The sequence below is a fragment of the Stomoxys calcitrans genome, chromosome 3, assembly GCF_963082655.1.
Source record: "Stomoxys calcitrans chromosome 3, idStoCalc2.1, whole genome shotgun sequence".
NCBI lineage: Eukaryota > Metazoa > Arthropoda > Insecta > Diptera > Muscidae > Stomoxys > Stomoxys calcitrans.
The window spans coordinates 127,803,206-127,821,251 of NC_081554.1; the positions used below are offsets into that span (position 1 = coordinate 127,803,206).

Here is an 18,046-nt window from a genome sequence, read left to right on the forward strand (position 1 = left end):
AAAGGTGGTGTTTCTGACTCGGATTCAGACAGCGCCAGTCATCGCAACGGAATCGAGAGATGAGGGCAGCGGGATGACAGCAGAAGTGAGCGATGGCTTTGCTTAGCTCACAAGCATACCTAGAAAGCGAACCGAGGCACGACGAAGAATACAAAGGAGGATGCAGGATGCTGGAAGGGATAGAACTGACATTCCAAGCACTTCTACGGAAACTGGAAAAAGAATCAGATCTCCCGAAGAGCATAACTCTGCTAAAATGCTAAAAAAGAAAAAGAGGCCCCCGCTTTCAAGTACTCTGGGAAAACTAAGCCAGTCATCCCGCAATGAAGACTCTAGACAGTGTCATGCGGAGGTAGACAAAGTCAGAACAGAAACGAAGGAAGCGGGGACATCTATACGCTGCGTTTTGCGTCGGCGGAATGTATTGATACCGTCAAACAGCTCGTCAGAGGTATCCACGCTCCCTGGAAGAGCGCAAAGCTCGACCTGGTGAGAAAGATGGACATCCCCCAGCTCGCAAAGGCGACGTTCTTCATCAATCAGTTAATTTGCGACGGAACGCGTATTGGGATTTTTGGGCAAATAAAACCAAGGTTTGGTCGCAGAGAAAGCGGAGATCTTCCACAGGGAGGAGAAGGAGGAAGGAATTCTCCTTGTGGTTGGCATTGATCAAGTCTCCATGTCGAGTTTGGCTAAGACTAAAGGCATGGCACACTACAGGAGCAAGGCTGTCTTTTTCAAGATTGGGAAGAGTAGGATAGATAGAGAGAGATCCTCATATTGAGACATCAGGCCGTGCAGTGGCAGGTGATTCAATACCGCCCAACGAACAGGAGGCTGACGACGAGACAATCACGGCCTCTCTCAATTTTGTAAAGACTAGGATAAGCAAAGATTCTAATACAAAAATATCAGGCAGTGCAGGGGCGAGAGACCCAACACAGCCTAACAAACAGGGGCCCAACGACGGACCCATCACCGACTTCTAGTTTCGGAAGACTAGGATAGGTAAAGATCCTAATATTGAAACATTAGGCAGCGCAGCGACAGGAGTTTCAATGCAGCCTAACGAACAGGGAGCCGATGATGGTACCATCAGTACCATCACCTACTCCCAAGAAGCCCATTTACTTGAGATTTGGAAGACTAAGATAGGCAAAGATCCTATTATTGAAACATTAGGCAGTACAGGGAATAAAAATTCAATACAGCCTAAAGAACAGGGACCAACGATGGAACCATTACCGAATTTATAAAGAGTCGGAAGACTAGGATAGGCAAAGAACCTACAACGATGATATCAGGCAATGCAGTGACAGGAAAGTCAATGCAGTCTAAAGAACAGGGAACAGACGAAGAGATCTTCACCTACTCCTAAGATGCCCATTTACTGGACGACCAATGATTGAGGTAATCCAGATAAACCTCCACCGGAGCGAGACTGCTACACACGCTCTGATGGAGAAGATCAGCAAGGGCAAGATTCATATTGCCATGGACGACCCGGAACAAAGTTTCTGGACTGAACCTTATCAACTACCTATCTATGCTAACATTGGTACTCAGCCGTGGACCAGCGTTATTTGTTATAAAAATTTTAATTATATATTTTCCCCAGAGTTGTCAACGTCGGATGCAACAGTGGTGAGACAGGGAAACGGTGGAGCATACCTGGCATCACTTTATATACCTTTCGACTCTCCGACACCGCCAACCACGTCGGATCTCACCACATTTCGTGGGGTAGTACCAACACTAATAAACGGGGCCAAGCCCTGGCAGAGTTCTTGAATATTGGTTACACCGCTACCATTGTTAATAGGATTAGGGAGGAGGTATTAGATGTGACGATATGTTCGGAAAATCTAATTGATGAGGTTCAGGGTTGGAGGGTCTCCATGGAACACTCTTTCTCTGACCATCACTACACTAGGTTTAGCATAGCACGACTAGCGCCGAATCCGATAAGCTTCCGGAATAAGTTGAAAACCAACTGGACAAAATTTGGATACTAAAAAGAAGATTTTGGGCAAGACAATTTAGATTGTCCACGCATAGACGAAAATGTCAACAGGATTACGACTGCACTGGTGGGGTCCTTCGAAGATAGTTGGTGAAAGGAAATAAGCCCAAGAAAAACCCTGGATGACCGGGGAAATTCGCAATATTGGGAAAGAGGTCCGCAATTTTTTAACGGAGCACGTCGAACTACACACGGCTCAAGGAAAACAATAGGATTACCAGAGCGACAAAACGTGCCTCCTGGAAGCTTTTCTGCGAACAGTTCGATAGAGTTAATGAAGCCGCCAAGATAAAAAAGTTTCTCTCAAAAACCCATGTCCAAACTGAAACTTTAGTAGACGACATATGATGTCGATATGACGAATAATGATGTTGATCGAAGGTTTATATTTACGGAATTTATGGTGGAGGAATCCTTGAGAAGCTTTAAACCATTTAAGTCAGCCGGACCTGATGGAATATTTCTGGCGTTACTACAGAAATTGGCAGACTATCTGAGGCCTCATCTGGCAAATATTTTCAGAGCGTGCCTAGGACTTTCATATACTTCGAAATCCTGGCAGGAGGCAAGGGTGGTATTTATACCAAAGCTCGGCAAGGCATGTTATACGACACCAAATGCCTACAGACCCATAAGCCTCACGTCCTTTCTACTTAAAACCATGGAACGTATTGTGGACACCATGATAAAGTGTAGGACATCCAGCGAACTGCTCAAATAAAAACATAATGCCTATGTCAAGGAAAGGTCGGTGGAGACTGCCCTGTACAACCTCGCATGAAATAGAAGAATACTTCAATGCCAAAACGTACACCCTGGCGGCATCTATTGACATCGAGGGAGCTTTTAACAATGTGCTAAGTAACAGGTGGATAAACTGTGTGCCCCATGGCGTAAATATAAGGGAGAAAGTGGCACAAGGCAACGCCACGGGGGGGGCATTTTATGGTCACTCCTTTGGGTGACCACCATAAATGATCTATTAGGGATGCTGACTGAGGAGGGATTTAAGCCTGTCTGCTACGCAGACGATGATATGATATTTCTAAGGTGGAAGGATCAGAATAAGCTATGCAGATTGGCCGTAAGGGTCTTGCAGATGGCACATGGCTGGGCTAGACCCAGATGTCTCAATGCTAACCCAGAGAAGACTGAAATATGCCTGTTCACGAGGAAGACGATGGTGAGCCAATTTAACACACCACGTTTCTCAATAAGACGATTTTGATATCTGACAAGGTCAAACACTTGGTGGGATCGTGGACAGGAAACTGAATTGGAAGTATCACATTCAGGAGCGTACTGAGAAGGCTCACAGATGTTGGGCACTATGTAGACGGGCCGCAGCCTCGAAATGGGGCATAGGAGCGAGTGGACTGCTTTATAGGAGCGTGATTAGACCAATACTTACATACGCCACAATCTTTACTTAGGGCTCTCTGGTACAACCAAACGCAAAATGATAGTCATGGCGCTTGCTCTAAACAGAGTAGTCCGTTGCCTATATTCCATTAAGCGATTTGATCGTATGTATCCACAATGTGTTTTAGGTTGCTCATTTCAGCATTTTATTGATATTCGCTCATTAATATTATTTGGAAAGGTTTTGATTCGACTATCTCCATCTTCTTTTGTCGAATTGTTCAGTTTTACCCGGTCACGCATGGCTAACCAAATGATATATGAATTATTCATTCAAGGTTAGAATAGCCAGGCTTTTCAATCGCTTCTCGGGTACATTAAAACTCTTTTGTCTCGGCTATGATTCATATCGTGGTAAACTTTGCGAATACCTTAGAAGTTTAGAAGAGTAGTTGTAAATACGACTATTGGCACAAGAAGACTATTAATGTTTGTATCTTGTATATATTCTTTAATTCCTATTGCATTAAATTTTTTGAAGATTTCGATCTCTGATTGTCATGGTTTTATTTCTTTATCATTGGGAATATTGTGAATAAAAGTGAATGTTTTTTCAAATTATACCTTATAAAAAACCAATGTGTAGCTTTCTATTGGGTTGCCTAAAAAGTAATTGCGGATTTTTTAAAAGAAAGTAAATGCATTTTTAATAAAACTTAGAATGAACTTTAATCAAATATATAATTGCCATTTTGTTCGATAACCTTTTGCCATCTTCCTGGCAAATTTAGTATTCCACGCTCATAGAACTTCTGGCCTTTATCTGCAAAAAACTGAACCAGGTGCGATTTTATAGCCTCATCATTGCGGAAAGTTTTACCATTTTAGGAGTTCTGCAAAGATCGAAATAAATGGTAGTCTGATGGTGCAAGGTCAGGGCTATATGGTGGATGCATCAAAAGTTCCCAGCTAAGCTCACTCAGTTTTTGGCGAGTGACCAAAGATGTGTGCGGTCTAGCGTTGTCCTGGTGGAATATGACACCTTTACGATTGACTAATTCTGGTCGCTTCTCCTTGATGGCTGTATTCAATTTGTCCAATTGTTGACAGTAAACATCCGAACTAATCGTTTGGTTCCTTGGAAGCAGCTCAATATATACCACACCCTTCCAATACCACCAAACAGACAGCATAACCTTCTTTTGGTGGATATCAGCCTTTGAAGTGGTTTGAGCTGGTTCACCATGCTTGGACCATGATCGTTTTCGACTAACGTTATTGTAAACAATCCATTTTTCATCTCCAGTTATGATTCTTTTTAAAAACGGATCGAATTCATTGCGTTTAAGGTGCATATCACAAGCGTTGATTCGGTTTGTTAAATGAATTTCTTTCAATACATGTGGTACCCATATTAAAATTGACGCCAAACAAACAAATGTAAACAAAATTTCGCGCATTTTTTTCTAAAGCAAGCTGAAATAACAGCTGATAACTGACAGAAGAAAGAATGCAATTACAGAGTCACAAGCCGTTGAAAAAATTTGTCAACGCCGACTATATTACTACTATATTACCGACAATTACTTTTTGGGCAACCAACATTATACTAATATTGTTAAATACTGAATTTAAATTATTTTAAAATGCAAAATCTCTTTAAAAAAATTATTTAAACATTTAACACTTTTGTTGTTAAATATTTCATAATTGTTAATCATTTTATACATAAATATTATTATTAATTGTAAAACAGTAGCCAATTGTAACTATCTATGTGACCATTTTGTGGCTTTTTACATGATCTGAATGAATAAATAAAAGCGGACTCCCCTTACGTTAGCGGGCCACGCAAACGAAAAAAATTCCATAGTCTTCGGATCTGCACCTGGAGTTTCCGTACTCTTTATAGAGAAGGTGCAGTATACGCATTGGCGGAAGTATTTAGCTGTGGATTTGTGGTTAGTCGAAGACTGAAACACCTTGTCTCCAGCTTTGCTCCGGTGGATGAGAGGCTAGCCACAATTCTTACAAAAGCCAATATTTTTAACATCAGCCTTACGAGGTTGCCTTTTATATTTCAGGATTGGATAACCTATGTGTTGCAATCGGCCAACTGACAGCTCTATCGTAAAGCTTGACATATTTGAGGTTATACGTACTCAGAACATTTAGAGCGCTATTAGTGTTGTTTACAGTAACTTAAAATATTCATCCCACCCATAAAATGGAACTACCTGGTACACATTTTCGTGCGATTATTTTTTACAACTTTCGACGTGGATTAACTTAACCACAGTGCATCGATGAATTTAATTCAGTTTTTTGCGATGAAGCTCCATCAAGGACCAGTAGTTGTTGTTGTCGCCGCATTTTCAAGCCCCTGTAGGTGAGAATACTTGTTCCAGTCCAAAGGACCGATCGCCGCTATTGGTTATTTAAAGGCGCCAATAATCCGCCTTGTCATATCGAGCCAAGGCACTCAGTATTTGTGCAAGAGCCGGTTCTGCTCGGCCTCTCACTGAGACTTTCCGCATAGATTGGACTTCAATGTTCCAGCCTGTGTGGTACTCACAGCTATCCCGTGCGGGACCAGTTTTTATTGATGGTATGGTGAAATCAACGGTAAGATTGAGACAACCTTGGGCATTAGTGGAACCAGTATACATCCAATATTGCATGAACATTTGACCGTCAAAAAAAGGATCGTGTCAGTGTTTATCGATGGTATGGTAAAGTCAACGGTAAGATTGAGACAACCTTGGGCAATAGTGGGACCAGTATACATTCAATATTGCATGAACATTTGACCGTCAAAAAAATTTGTTCGCACAATTTGTCAATCGCTCAAAAAAGGATCGTGTCGATTGGAAATGTCGAAAGAAATGCTCCAAAAATACGATTGCGTTGCTTCGAAACGCGTCTATGCCATCGTTACGCCCGTATGAGCCCGAAAGTAAACAGCTGTCAGCTGTATGGGTGTTTCAAGATGAGCCAAAATCCAACAAAAGTTGCTCGTGCACGAAGTACTGCCAAGCAAATGATCGCCTGTTTTTTCGGAATAACTGGACTTGTCGCAATCGTACCACTAGAACAACGCAGAACAGTCAATTCTGAGTGGTACACAACCATTTGTTTGCCAGTTGTCTTCCAAGAAATCAGGAAAACCAACCGCCGAAGACGGATCACTCTTCACTATGACAATACGAACTCTCCAAACATCGGCTCAAACAACTGCTCCTCCTGATTTGGCAACAAATATCTTCTTTTTATTCCCGTACGTAAAAAATAAAATGAGAGGTCAACGTTCTTCGACACCTGAAGAAGCTTTTGATGCGTTCAGAATCAATTTTTTGGAGAAACCTCAATCAGAGTGGCAAAAGTGCTGCGACAATTGGTTCAAACGCATGCAAAAGTGTATAGATCTTAATAAACCGATTTTCGATGATTAATTTGTGTTTTTGTTCTCTAATCCCGAAATATAAGAGTTAACCCTCGTATTTGTGTCCATGCCCCTACGGAAGGCAAGGACGTGTAGACCAAGGATATTTTCTACGAGCGCCTAGATATATTAAAATCGTTCTGGGTGATTTAAATGCCAAGATAGGAAAGGAAAATATCTTTGGTCCAACAGTCGGAAAATTTACCCTCCACGAGATAACGTCAGATAATGGATTGACGCTAATACATTTCGCCGCAGCAAAAAACATGGTAGTTAGCAGCATGAGAGATCACATAAAAAAACTTCAGAAAACCACGTTGTGATAGATGAAAGTGATTCATCGTGTTAGATGTACGGTCGATCCGTGAATATAGATTCGGATCATTACCTTGTTGCAACAAAGGTTCGCACCCGTTTGAGTATGGCAAGAAAAGTACGAACTGCACATCAGGGAAGCTGGATATTTAAAAACTGCAAAAACAACAGATGGCAATGGCATACTCCACTCGATTGACCCAACTGCTTATGAATGCACTTCTTGTCCGGATGATATAAAGGCGTAGTGGCAAACCATTGCCCACTCTATGGAAAATGCCGCGAAATCCGTACTTGGGTACCAGGAGCCTCCTCCAAAAAACCCATGGCACGACCAGGAGTATCGAAATATTGCAGAGGCCAAGAATGCGGCATACAGAGCAACCCTGCAATCAGTAGCAACGCGCCAGAACAAGGAGAGATATCGGGAGAAAAGAAGAGTGTAGAAACACCTATTCTACAGATGGTAATGGAAATGGTAATATGTGAGTGTGAGCGAATTGAGATGTAAAGGAGTCAGAATGAAGTCCGGAAATTCTACCAAAGAATCAAACATCAAAACGATGGCTTTTGTACAGGCATATCCTCCTGCAGAGACAAAGAAGTAAATCTGGTAACTGATACAGATAAAGTGCTGAGGATATGGAAATAACATTTTACCCAGCTGCTAGTGTTCGACGATAGCCGCGAAGACGATATGCATCAGATTGTCTGCGCGATCTGGCTAGAAGAACGCATACCCGATAATTGGAAACTCAGCATACTATTGGGTTGCCCAAAAAGTAATTGCGGATTTTTTAAAAGAAAGTAAATGCATTTTTAATAAAACTTAGAATGAACTTTAATCAAATATACTTTTTTTAACACTTTTTTTCTAAAGCAAGCTAAAAGTAACAGCTGATAACTGACAGAAGAAAGAATGCAATTACAGAGTCACAAGCTGTGAAAAAATTTGTCAACGCCGACTATATGAAAAATCCGCAATAACTTTTTGGGCAACCCAATATATCCCGTACACAACAAAGGAGGCAAGACAGAATGTGCCAACTACAGAGGAATACGTCTCCTCCGCATCGCGTACAAGCTACTTTCGAGCGTGATGTATGAAAGATTAAAACCTAAAGACAATGCGACTTTTGAACTGGTAAATCCACCATAGGACAGATATTCACACTGGAGTGGATTATGATCGGCTGTTATATAAATAAAAGAAACTTTACGGGTTTTCGAGTACTGCAAATTTATTTGTTGTCTTCGTATTTATGCGAACGGCAACATATAGTTTGCGTGAATTGTAATTGTGGTGACGTCCTTAATGTAAGGAGTGGAGTGCCGCAATGTTAAGTTTTGGGTCCTTTCCTGTTCATCTTGTTTATTAATAATGCGTTTGGTGAATTATCGGAATGGTGTGTTCTATTCGCTTTTGATTTTTAAGCAAATATGATCCGAACTGGACCACATTTAACAAAAAGGCGTGGGATAAAAAATTAACGATATGTTGGGTGTGAGTGCAACCCAAACACACAGAGTAAGAGGAAACTCAAACTCATAACTACTTTCCGAGAGTAAGCAAAAAAAGGAGTACCGACGGGAGCAAAATACGATGGTGTTTGTTCTGAAAATAGACCAACTGAATATGTTTACCTTTTGCTGCGCACGTTATAAACAAGAAGTTGGCTGAGTTGGTAGCGCATCTGACTAACAAACGTGAGGAACCATATTCAAACACCACTAGCCGCAAAAAGTAAAGGTGGCACTTATATGGAAAAATGGTAAAAGAAAATAAGAGTTTAATCAAAAACAATGGATGCCACCGTAGCGCAGAGGTAGCATGAACGCATGAACTATGATGCTGAACGCCTTGGTTCGATTCCTGGCGGGACCATCAGAAAATTTTTCAGCTGTGGTTATGCCAACCTAATGCTGGCGACATATGCGAGGTACTTTTCCATTTAAAATTTCTCCCCAAAGAGGTGTCGCTCTGCGGCACACCTTATCATTGAGCTTAAAATTAAATCGGCCAGCACTTATTGATATGTGAGAAGTTTGGCCCAGTTCCTTATGGAATGTTCATGGACAAATTTGCATTTGCACTTTGACTTTTTTATATCCTTTGTTTTCTGTATATGTAAAGTATTATGCATATTAGGCATGCTCAAAAAGTGAGATATTTTGTATTTTTTTTCAATTTTATCAATATGTGGTTGTAAAAACGGGAAATGAAAATAATCTTCGCCGAAGCCCGGCCGGGATTCGAACCTGGACACTCGGAGCAAAAGTGAGAGCCGCTGTCGTAGCCTAGCGTTCAAATCCATTGACACAACTTCCGAAAGATCCACAGAGCACATGTCTCTAATGAAGTTGCGTCGAAAAAAGTCTGCCACTGCAACAAACAAACACATGCATTGGAAAAAGAACTACTAGCACACAGGGTGTCTAGCTTGGTTAGTGTAGTACTTATATCATAAAGGCGTTTTCGCAATGAATTTAAGTACAACCAACCAACGAACAGCCCTTGAAGCCTTCACACCTAAAAGTGTCAGATGAGATTTCAACCAAAAATCGAAAATCCATTGCAAAGAAAATTCTTATTGTTTTTATTGTTGTAGCCAAATTTTCATGTGGTGGTGGCGATCCACGTCAAGCTCCTGCGGGTAAGCACGTTCGTTCCGGGCCAAAGGACCGATCGCCGCAGGAACAGGATAGCCATTGGTTATTTAAAGGCACCAATAACCCGCCATATCAGCATCATAACCCGCCATACCAGCGTCATATCGAGCATCATAGGCACTCAGTATTTGTGCAAGAGCCGGTGCCGCCCGGCCTCTCACAGAGACTCTCTGCTCGATACTGCTGATTGTCCGCGACTGCCGCTGCAGCTACTGCGTATGCGCCCGGTAACTTGCAGCTAGGCTTCTGGCGACAGCAATGAACACCACCTAAATTGGACCTAATGTTCCAGTATGTGTGGTGTTCACAGCTAAATTATTTCTGTGCCTAGAGTAATAACCTCTTCTTTAATTATTTCTTCACATCTATGATGAATGGAGTCTCAATAAGATCCAGGCATCTCTTTAAAGGGTGATCCAGGGATAGCTTTAAACGGATTATGTGCCAGGCATTACTAACTGCGTTCCGTAGCTCGGTCGGTCCTCTGTAACATAATTTAAGTGTCTCCCCATAAATGTTCTATGGATTGAGATCATGGGACTGTGCAGGTCACAGCTTAACCTGAACCCCTTGACCTGAAACCACCCTAATAACTAGTATGTTTTCGGTCATTATCTTTTTAGAATACCAATTCCAGAAGCATTTTTCAGTCTGCATAAATCAGCATTACTTAATTCAATAGGAAACAGGGATACTTCTCTCATATCAATGAGTGCACACCGCTCAATGATAAGGGGTCTCCTTTTTAATGCCGAGTCCGAAGCCGATTTTAGCATTACTAGCTCCTAAGTTGTAAAACATTTTGCCCAACCACTTTTGACTATAATTTTTGTAAATTGTGATTTATATTATCGATGGGGCAGGCCGGCGGACGTCTACCTGGACCCTGTTCCTTCATATAATACAATTTTACATTCGTCGGTCCACAGTGTGTCCCTCCATTTTCAAACAACCAATCGACATGTCCTTAAGCAAACTAAGCTGGCTGTTTCTAGTTGTTGATGTAGCCAGACGTCTATATGTTAAGTTGGTGATCTTCGCCTAGCTTTTATAGGTGAGCAAGCTCGTACCGCTCCAAAGGACCGATCACCGCGTGAACATGATGTTCATTGGTTATTTAAAGACGAAAATAACTCATCTTGTCATATCGAGCACCATAGGCACTCAGTATTTATCCAAGAGCCGGTGCCACCAGGGCTCTCACTGAGACTGTCCACTCGATACCGCTGATTGTCCACGACTGAAATTGCAGCTACTCCGTATAGCGCATTCCTCTACCCGCAACTTGTGGCTCCGCCCGGTAGCTCGCAGTTAAGCTTCTCGTGATAACAATGAACATCACACAGATCGGAGCTCCCAGGTCTATCCTGTGTGATACTCTGTTGTAGAAATACTCCAATCGATATTTACTTGTTTAGTTATTATTCTAATCAAGTATGCTTTTCCTATACATATATTATTTTAATCAAGTACGTTTTGTTTTCCTTGCATTGGTGTATAGAAATATTTTTTTTTTCTAGTCAGTAAAAAATAACCCACCTTTGAATTCTGTTCGTTTAATAAATCTTCAAATTAATTTTTACTAAAATAAATTTGTTAATCCCGTGAATTCTTAATTACAAGAGGTTATGGACGAAATCAAGGAAGTTCATGGAATTCCCCAGTTTAACGGCCAGGGATTTGATGATTGGCAATTTAGAGTGAAAATTCATTTGGACTCTCTGGATCTGTTGGAAGTTCTCACCGGCGACCCTCCAGATGATGCAACTAAAAAAGTTGAGTTCAAGAAAAAGGACAAAAAGGCAATGGACAGAATAGTGAGTTTCCTACATGCGGATTGCATTAGTTTTGTGCGTGACAAAGAAACAGCAAAGGCTATGTGGCAAAGCCTTCAATCTGTTTTCGCGAAGAAGTCTGTAACGAATCAAGTTCTAATCAGAAAACAATTGGCCAAGATGAAAATGAATGATGGAGACTCAATTGTAAGTCATGTAATGGCATTTGAAAATTTAATACGAAAGCTGAAATTGTCCGGAGCTTGTGTGGAAGAAAGTGACGTTTTAGCACAACTGTTCTTGACGTTGCCCGATAAATATGACCCCCTGGTTACAGCTATGCAAAATATGGAAAATGGGCAATTGACATTTAACATCGTGAAAGAGAGACTCATTTCTGAAGAAGCAAAGTTCTTGGATCGTGATCAAGCTAATGTGGAAGAAAAAGCTGCGTTTTCAAGTAAGAAGAATGCTTTTCGAAAAGCCAAACCCCGATTTAATGGAAAATGTTTTAAATGCGACAAGTTTGGGCATAAATCTAAAGACTGTTGGCAAAGAGAAGCACGATCTGCAAAGACAAATACGAAAGCAGTCGCGTTTATGGCGTACAGGAATAGAACCAGAGCAGAGAAAGCTGAAATTGTCTTTAAATTGGATTCTGGTGCGAGTGACCATCTAGCAAAAGATAAAGATATTTTTAGCACAATGTCTAGCCTGGATAATCCAGTTGAAATTAATGTTGCCAAGGACAATGAGTCAATTGTAGCTAAGAATGTTGGTGTTGTGCAAGGTGTGAGTAACAAGGGCATAGATATAACAATGAAAGATGTACTTTATGCCCCAACATTGAGAGATAATTTGCTGTCGGTGAGGAAGTTGACTAAGGCCGGACTTAAGGTAAATTTTGTTAAGAATAAGGCTATGATTCTTAAAGATGGCGAAGAAATAGCATCGGCATACTTGCGTGGCAATCTTTATGAATTAACCTTAACCCACAAAGAAAATGGTGCTTTCATTTGTCATCAAAACAATTTCGAAATTTGGCATAAAAGGCTTGGACATATCGGAACATCAGGTATGAAAAACGTATTACAACAAAATTTGATAAAGGAAAACATAAAGCCAAACGTTTTGGGGTTCTGTGATATATGTACTGAGGCAAAACAGTGTCGTGAACCTTTTGATGGAACTAGGTCTAGATCAACAAGATTACTTGAAAGGATACATTCTGACGTATGTGGGCCAATAACTCCTGTGGCCTGGGATGGTTCCAAATATTTTGTTTCATTCATAGATGACTACAGCCATTTTGCTATGATTTTCTGCATAAAGAAAAAATCAGAAGTCTTTCAGAAATTCAAAGAATATGAGGCCATGGTGACGACAATGTTCCCTAATGTGAAGATATCAAATCTTACAATAGACCAAGGTACCGAATATTTGTCTAAAGCACAGCTAGAATGGTACAAATCAAAAGGAATACAAGTTGAACCCACCATTGCATACACACCGCAGCAGAATGGAGTATCTGAGAGGTTCAATAGAACCGTCACAGAAAAGATAAGAGCCATGATATTGGACAGTGGAGTTCCTAAATTTCTTTGGAACGAAGCAGCTCTTGCCGCCGTGTATGTTATAAACAGAATACCAACAAGGGCTTTAAATGAAATGGTAACACCGGCAGAAAAGTGGTTTGGGAATAAGCCAAATTATGATAAATTAAGAATCTTTGGTACAAAAGCATATGCTTGGATACCAGATAAATGCCGAAAGAAATTGGATTCGAAAAGCAAGAAAACAATTTTTATTGGCTACGCTCCAAATGGATACAGGCTGTGGGATATGCAAGCAAGAAAGGTAATACTGGCTCGAGATGTTAAATTCGACGAAAATTGTTTCCCGTACAAAGGTCTCGTTAATGAATCAAGTGAACCCAAAATAATTTGGAGCATCCACGAGCAAGAGGGGGAAGACGGTAATGATGCTGTGTCTGCTGAAGAGAATAGTGCAAACAACAAAGCGGAATCTGAAGAACCAATTGCACAAATGAATGAACAGAATGAAGTAACGTCTGATGAAGATGATAGCCAAAATTCAGCTGAAGAAAACGACCCGGATATAGGAAAAAGACGCAGCCTAAGAATTAAACAATTTCCAATGAAATTTATGGACTATATAACTGGACATGAGGCGAATGTGGTTCAAAATAATATACCCGAAAGTTTCAACGAAATCTTCAATAGAGATGATACCGATAGCTGGATGCAGGCTGTTAATGACGAATTGAATTCTATGAAGAAAAATCATGTCTGGGATTTGGTTAAGCCTCCAGTAGGTGCAAAAATCTTGAAGACAAAATGGGTCTTTAAACTTAAGGAAGACTGTAATGGGAATCTTACAAAATATAAGACAAGATTAGTTGCGAAAGGCTTTCTCCAGAAACATGGCATTGACTACTGGGAAACCTATGCCCCCGTTGCTAAGCTAACAACTGTGAGAATTGCATTAGCCATTGGTGTTCGTCACGGTTATCACTTTCACCAACTAGATGTAAAAACAGCTTTTTTACATGGAGATTTAAAGGAGGATATATACATAGAAATTCCCCACGGCGTCAAAGCAGACCCTGGTCTGGTGTGCAAATTGGCAAAATCTTTGTATGGCCTGAAGCAAGCTCCTAAATGCTGGAATAAGAAATTTAACGTGTTTCTTCAATCACTAGGATTTTCAAGATCCAGGCACGATTATTGCCTGTATTTTAAAATGGATACCGATAAAGCCAGTGTTCTTATTCTTATACTATATGTTGACGATGTTTGGTGGTTGGAAATAATATCAATCGAATAATGGACTTAAAAACTCAACTATCAAAACATTTTGAAATGTCAGATTGCGGTCCTTTAAAACATTTTCTAGGTATGAATATGGATTTATGTAATGGAGAATTAAGCATATCGCAAGAAGCAAGCATTTCCAAAATCCTGAATAAGTTTGGGATGACAGAATGTAATCCTGTAAAGTCTCCCATGGAGAAAGGCTTGCAATTGCAAAAAGGTGAATCTCCAACAAACCCGAATCTACCCTATCGGCAACTTTTAGGGAGTTTAATGTATATTATGGTATGCTCTAGACCTGACATTTGTTACCATGTTGGATATTTAGGTCGATTTCAAGAAAACCCAAATGAAATTCACTGGCAACATCTTAAGCGTGTACTGAGATATTTAAAAGGTACAATGAAGATGAAACTGAATTTTAGAAACTACTCTGATGAACCAGTAATTGGATATGCCGACGCTGATTGGGCCACAGATTTGTCAGACAGAAAATCTGTTAGTGGATACATGTTCAAGGTCTATGGATGTACAGTATCATGGTGCAGCAAGAAGCAACAAACAGTGGCAACTTCTTCTTCCGAGGCAGAGTACATAGCTCTAAGCATGGCTAGTACAGAAGCTTTGTGGATACGAGGTGTATTAGAAGATTTAAGGGAAATTAGCGGATATGCAGTAAAAATTTTTGAGGATAATAAAGGCTGCATTGGAATGTCTAACAATCTTGAAAGCAAAAGGGCAAAGCATATTGACATCAAGCACCATTTTGTTAGAGACAACATTATGAATGGAAACATAGTGGTCGAACACATAAGATCAGAAAAACAGTTGGCGGATTTATTTACCAAATCCTTGGATACCAATAAATTTCAGAAGCTACGAGTTGAAGCTGGAATAATCGATTGAGAGGGGGTGTTGTAGAAATACTCCAATCGATATTTACTTGTTTAGTTATTATTCTAATCAAGTATGCTTTTCCTATACATATATTATTTTAATCAAGTACGTTTTGTTTTCCTTGCATTGGTGTATAGAAATATTTTTTTTTCTAGTCAGTAAAAAATAACCCACCTTTGAATTCTGTTCGTTTAATAAATCTTCAAATTAATTTTTACTAAAATAAATTTGTCAATCCCGTGAATTCTTAATTACAAGATACTCATAATTATCCCGTGCCGGGGGTTGTTTCGTTGTCAGCAATGGCATCATTCTTGGACTATTCTCGAATAAGTTACTTTCCAACAATGGTTTGCGAATAGTGGGACCACTACAGTGGGGTTTAGCTCTTATTTAATCTTTTTTGAAGATGCATTAGGGTGTGCTTCACTATATCACACAATCGATGGTCATCAAAAGTTCATTTTTATATTTGAGTCCGAGTGTTTCGGGTTATTTTTATATGATAAGACATTTACAATCATTTGATCAAAGCGTCCTATTACTTCCTTAGTATCTCTGTACATTGTTCTTTCCTTTGGAACAATGCTTTCTTAGTACGACTATTAAAGAATATTTTTTAAAAAAATAATTCATAATAATTAAAACAGTTTAACTTTTCTTTACTTAGCTTTCACTTATTTTGTTAAAAATGTAATGCCGTTTTTTATTACAAACTAGCTGACCCGGGACCGCTCCGCTGCGCCGTCTTTTACTTTATATGGGCTAACAGTTTAACAATTATCCCATATGATCTTTATCTGAATCCCATATGATCTTTATTGGTCTACGAATTTAAGTTTGGATGTAAGGTGTACTCCATCCTTAAAATACTTTATTTCAGCCCGTTACTCTCATGATATCTGATTTAGGGGTGTTTTCGGGGGTGAGGTGGTCCCCCAGGCACTTGGCCCTGAAAAAATATCAGCATCGTGCTCTTCTTTCAAAAACCATTTATTTAAACCCCATGTTGCCATTGGTTTAGGGGAGTTTACACGATGAGGCGTCCCCCAAACACATGGCCCAAAATAGGTTATCAAATTCGTTTTCTAATCTTAAATACCACATATTGGCATGGTCGAAAATTTTTTACACTTTGCGAGGTGTTTTGGGGAAGGGGTGATTCCCTAAATACATGGTCCTAAATTTGGAAATCAAATTCGTATTCTACTCCCAAATACCTTTATTTGAGCCCCAATTTGCGATGGTCAGTAAAAAATAGATGTTGGTGGGGTATTTTGGGAAAGGGGTTGACCCCCAGAAATTGGTCCCGAAAGGGCGAAATTACGAATGTCATCCATTGCACCAATTTGCGATGGTCAGTAAAAAATAGCTGTTGGTGGGGTATTTTGGGAAAGGGGTTGACCCCCAGAAATTGGTCCCGAAAGTGGGTATCAATTCTTGCTCTACTCCCCATTACCTTTCATTTAAGCACCACATTGACATGGTCGGTATATATGGCCGATTTAGGGGTATTTTTTTGGGGATTATGGTAGTCGCCCAAACACTAAGACCGGAAAATATATCAGCAACGTGCTCTATTCTCATATCTCATTGGCCTCAAAATTCGATATCAAATTCGTTTTCAAATCTCATTTAAACTCGTCGGCGATAAGTTGCACCCCTGCTTCACTCCTTTATTGATCTCGAAAGGACGCCCAGTGGAAGGGAAAAAAAAAATAAATTGAAATAAGTCTGCCATCTTGGAACGGAAAAAGATGATATGAAATTTTACATGGTTATATCTGAGGTGTTATCCAGTTTATATGCAATTTCTGGGCCCTAGGAGTCCTAGGTGCCCAATAGTGGAATTTCAAAGTTGGTCACCTCGGCCGTACAAATTTTGTTCGGGCTGTCAACAACGCATTTATGGTGCGATTTTCAAAGTATTTGCCAGTGCTTTGCTGGAAAGTGCTTAAAAAGCCATACAAAAAACAGGTCTAAATGTGCGGGATATGTTTTGTAGTGTCCAAGAAATTTGACTAAAATTTTTTTTTTAATTTTCGCAGAGGCTGGTCTTTTATTTTGTTGCTTGTGAAAACATTTCTGAACCGATTTTTAACTGTTTCCAACTCAGTTAAAATCGCTAATAAAATTTACTATTTTTTTGTCACGATATATGCCAAGGTCCGATTCTTCAGTCAAAATTTATGTGAGTTACAAATCAAAAAATGTCAAAAAAGTCATTTTTTGGCATTCTTTCGTAAAAAAGTTAATTTCATTGTATCATCTCTATACGGAAAACTTGGCCCAGCACTATCAAGTTTACTTACTGTACTGTAAAGAAGACTTAATGTAGATACGTTTTAAGTGTAATTTTATAAATTTTGTTTACACTAATAGGAGATCTGTGAAGTACAATATTGAGATTTTTTAACAAAAAAAAAAAAAAATAAGAAAACCTTTGCAAACATCTTTCTCCAGTGTGGAGATTTTGGGTGTTTGCATCAAGGAAAGTGGTCAAAATTTGTACCCATTTTTTTAAAAACGATATTCATCTACCAATTTGTGAAAAATTAGAACGTTATCTTTAGTAGTTTGGTGTTATGATATATTCAATTTGAGTTTTATTTTTCACAAAAATGTATTTTTGAACTCATTTTGGGTTTTACCCAAATAATAGGAATAAAATTTAACTTTTTGTTTAAATTTTTTGCATTTTATTGTAGCAGACGTCATGACCTTTCCA

General features: G+C 39.7%; 1 protein-coding gene across 1 annotated transcript in view; it reads right to left on the minus strand.

The window, feature by feature from the left end:
• Positions 1-18,046, minus strand: part of LOC106091723 (ATP-binding cassette sub-family A member 2) — a 70,443-nt gene that overhangs the window by 36,186 nt on the left and 16,211 nt on the right. The gene's annotated exons all lie outside the window — the stretch shown is intronic.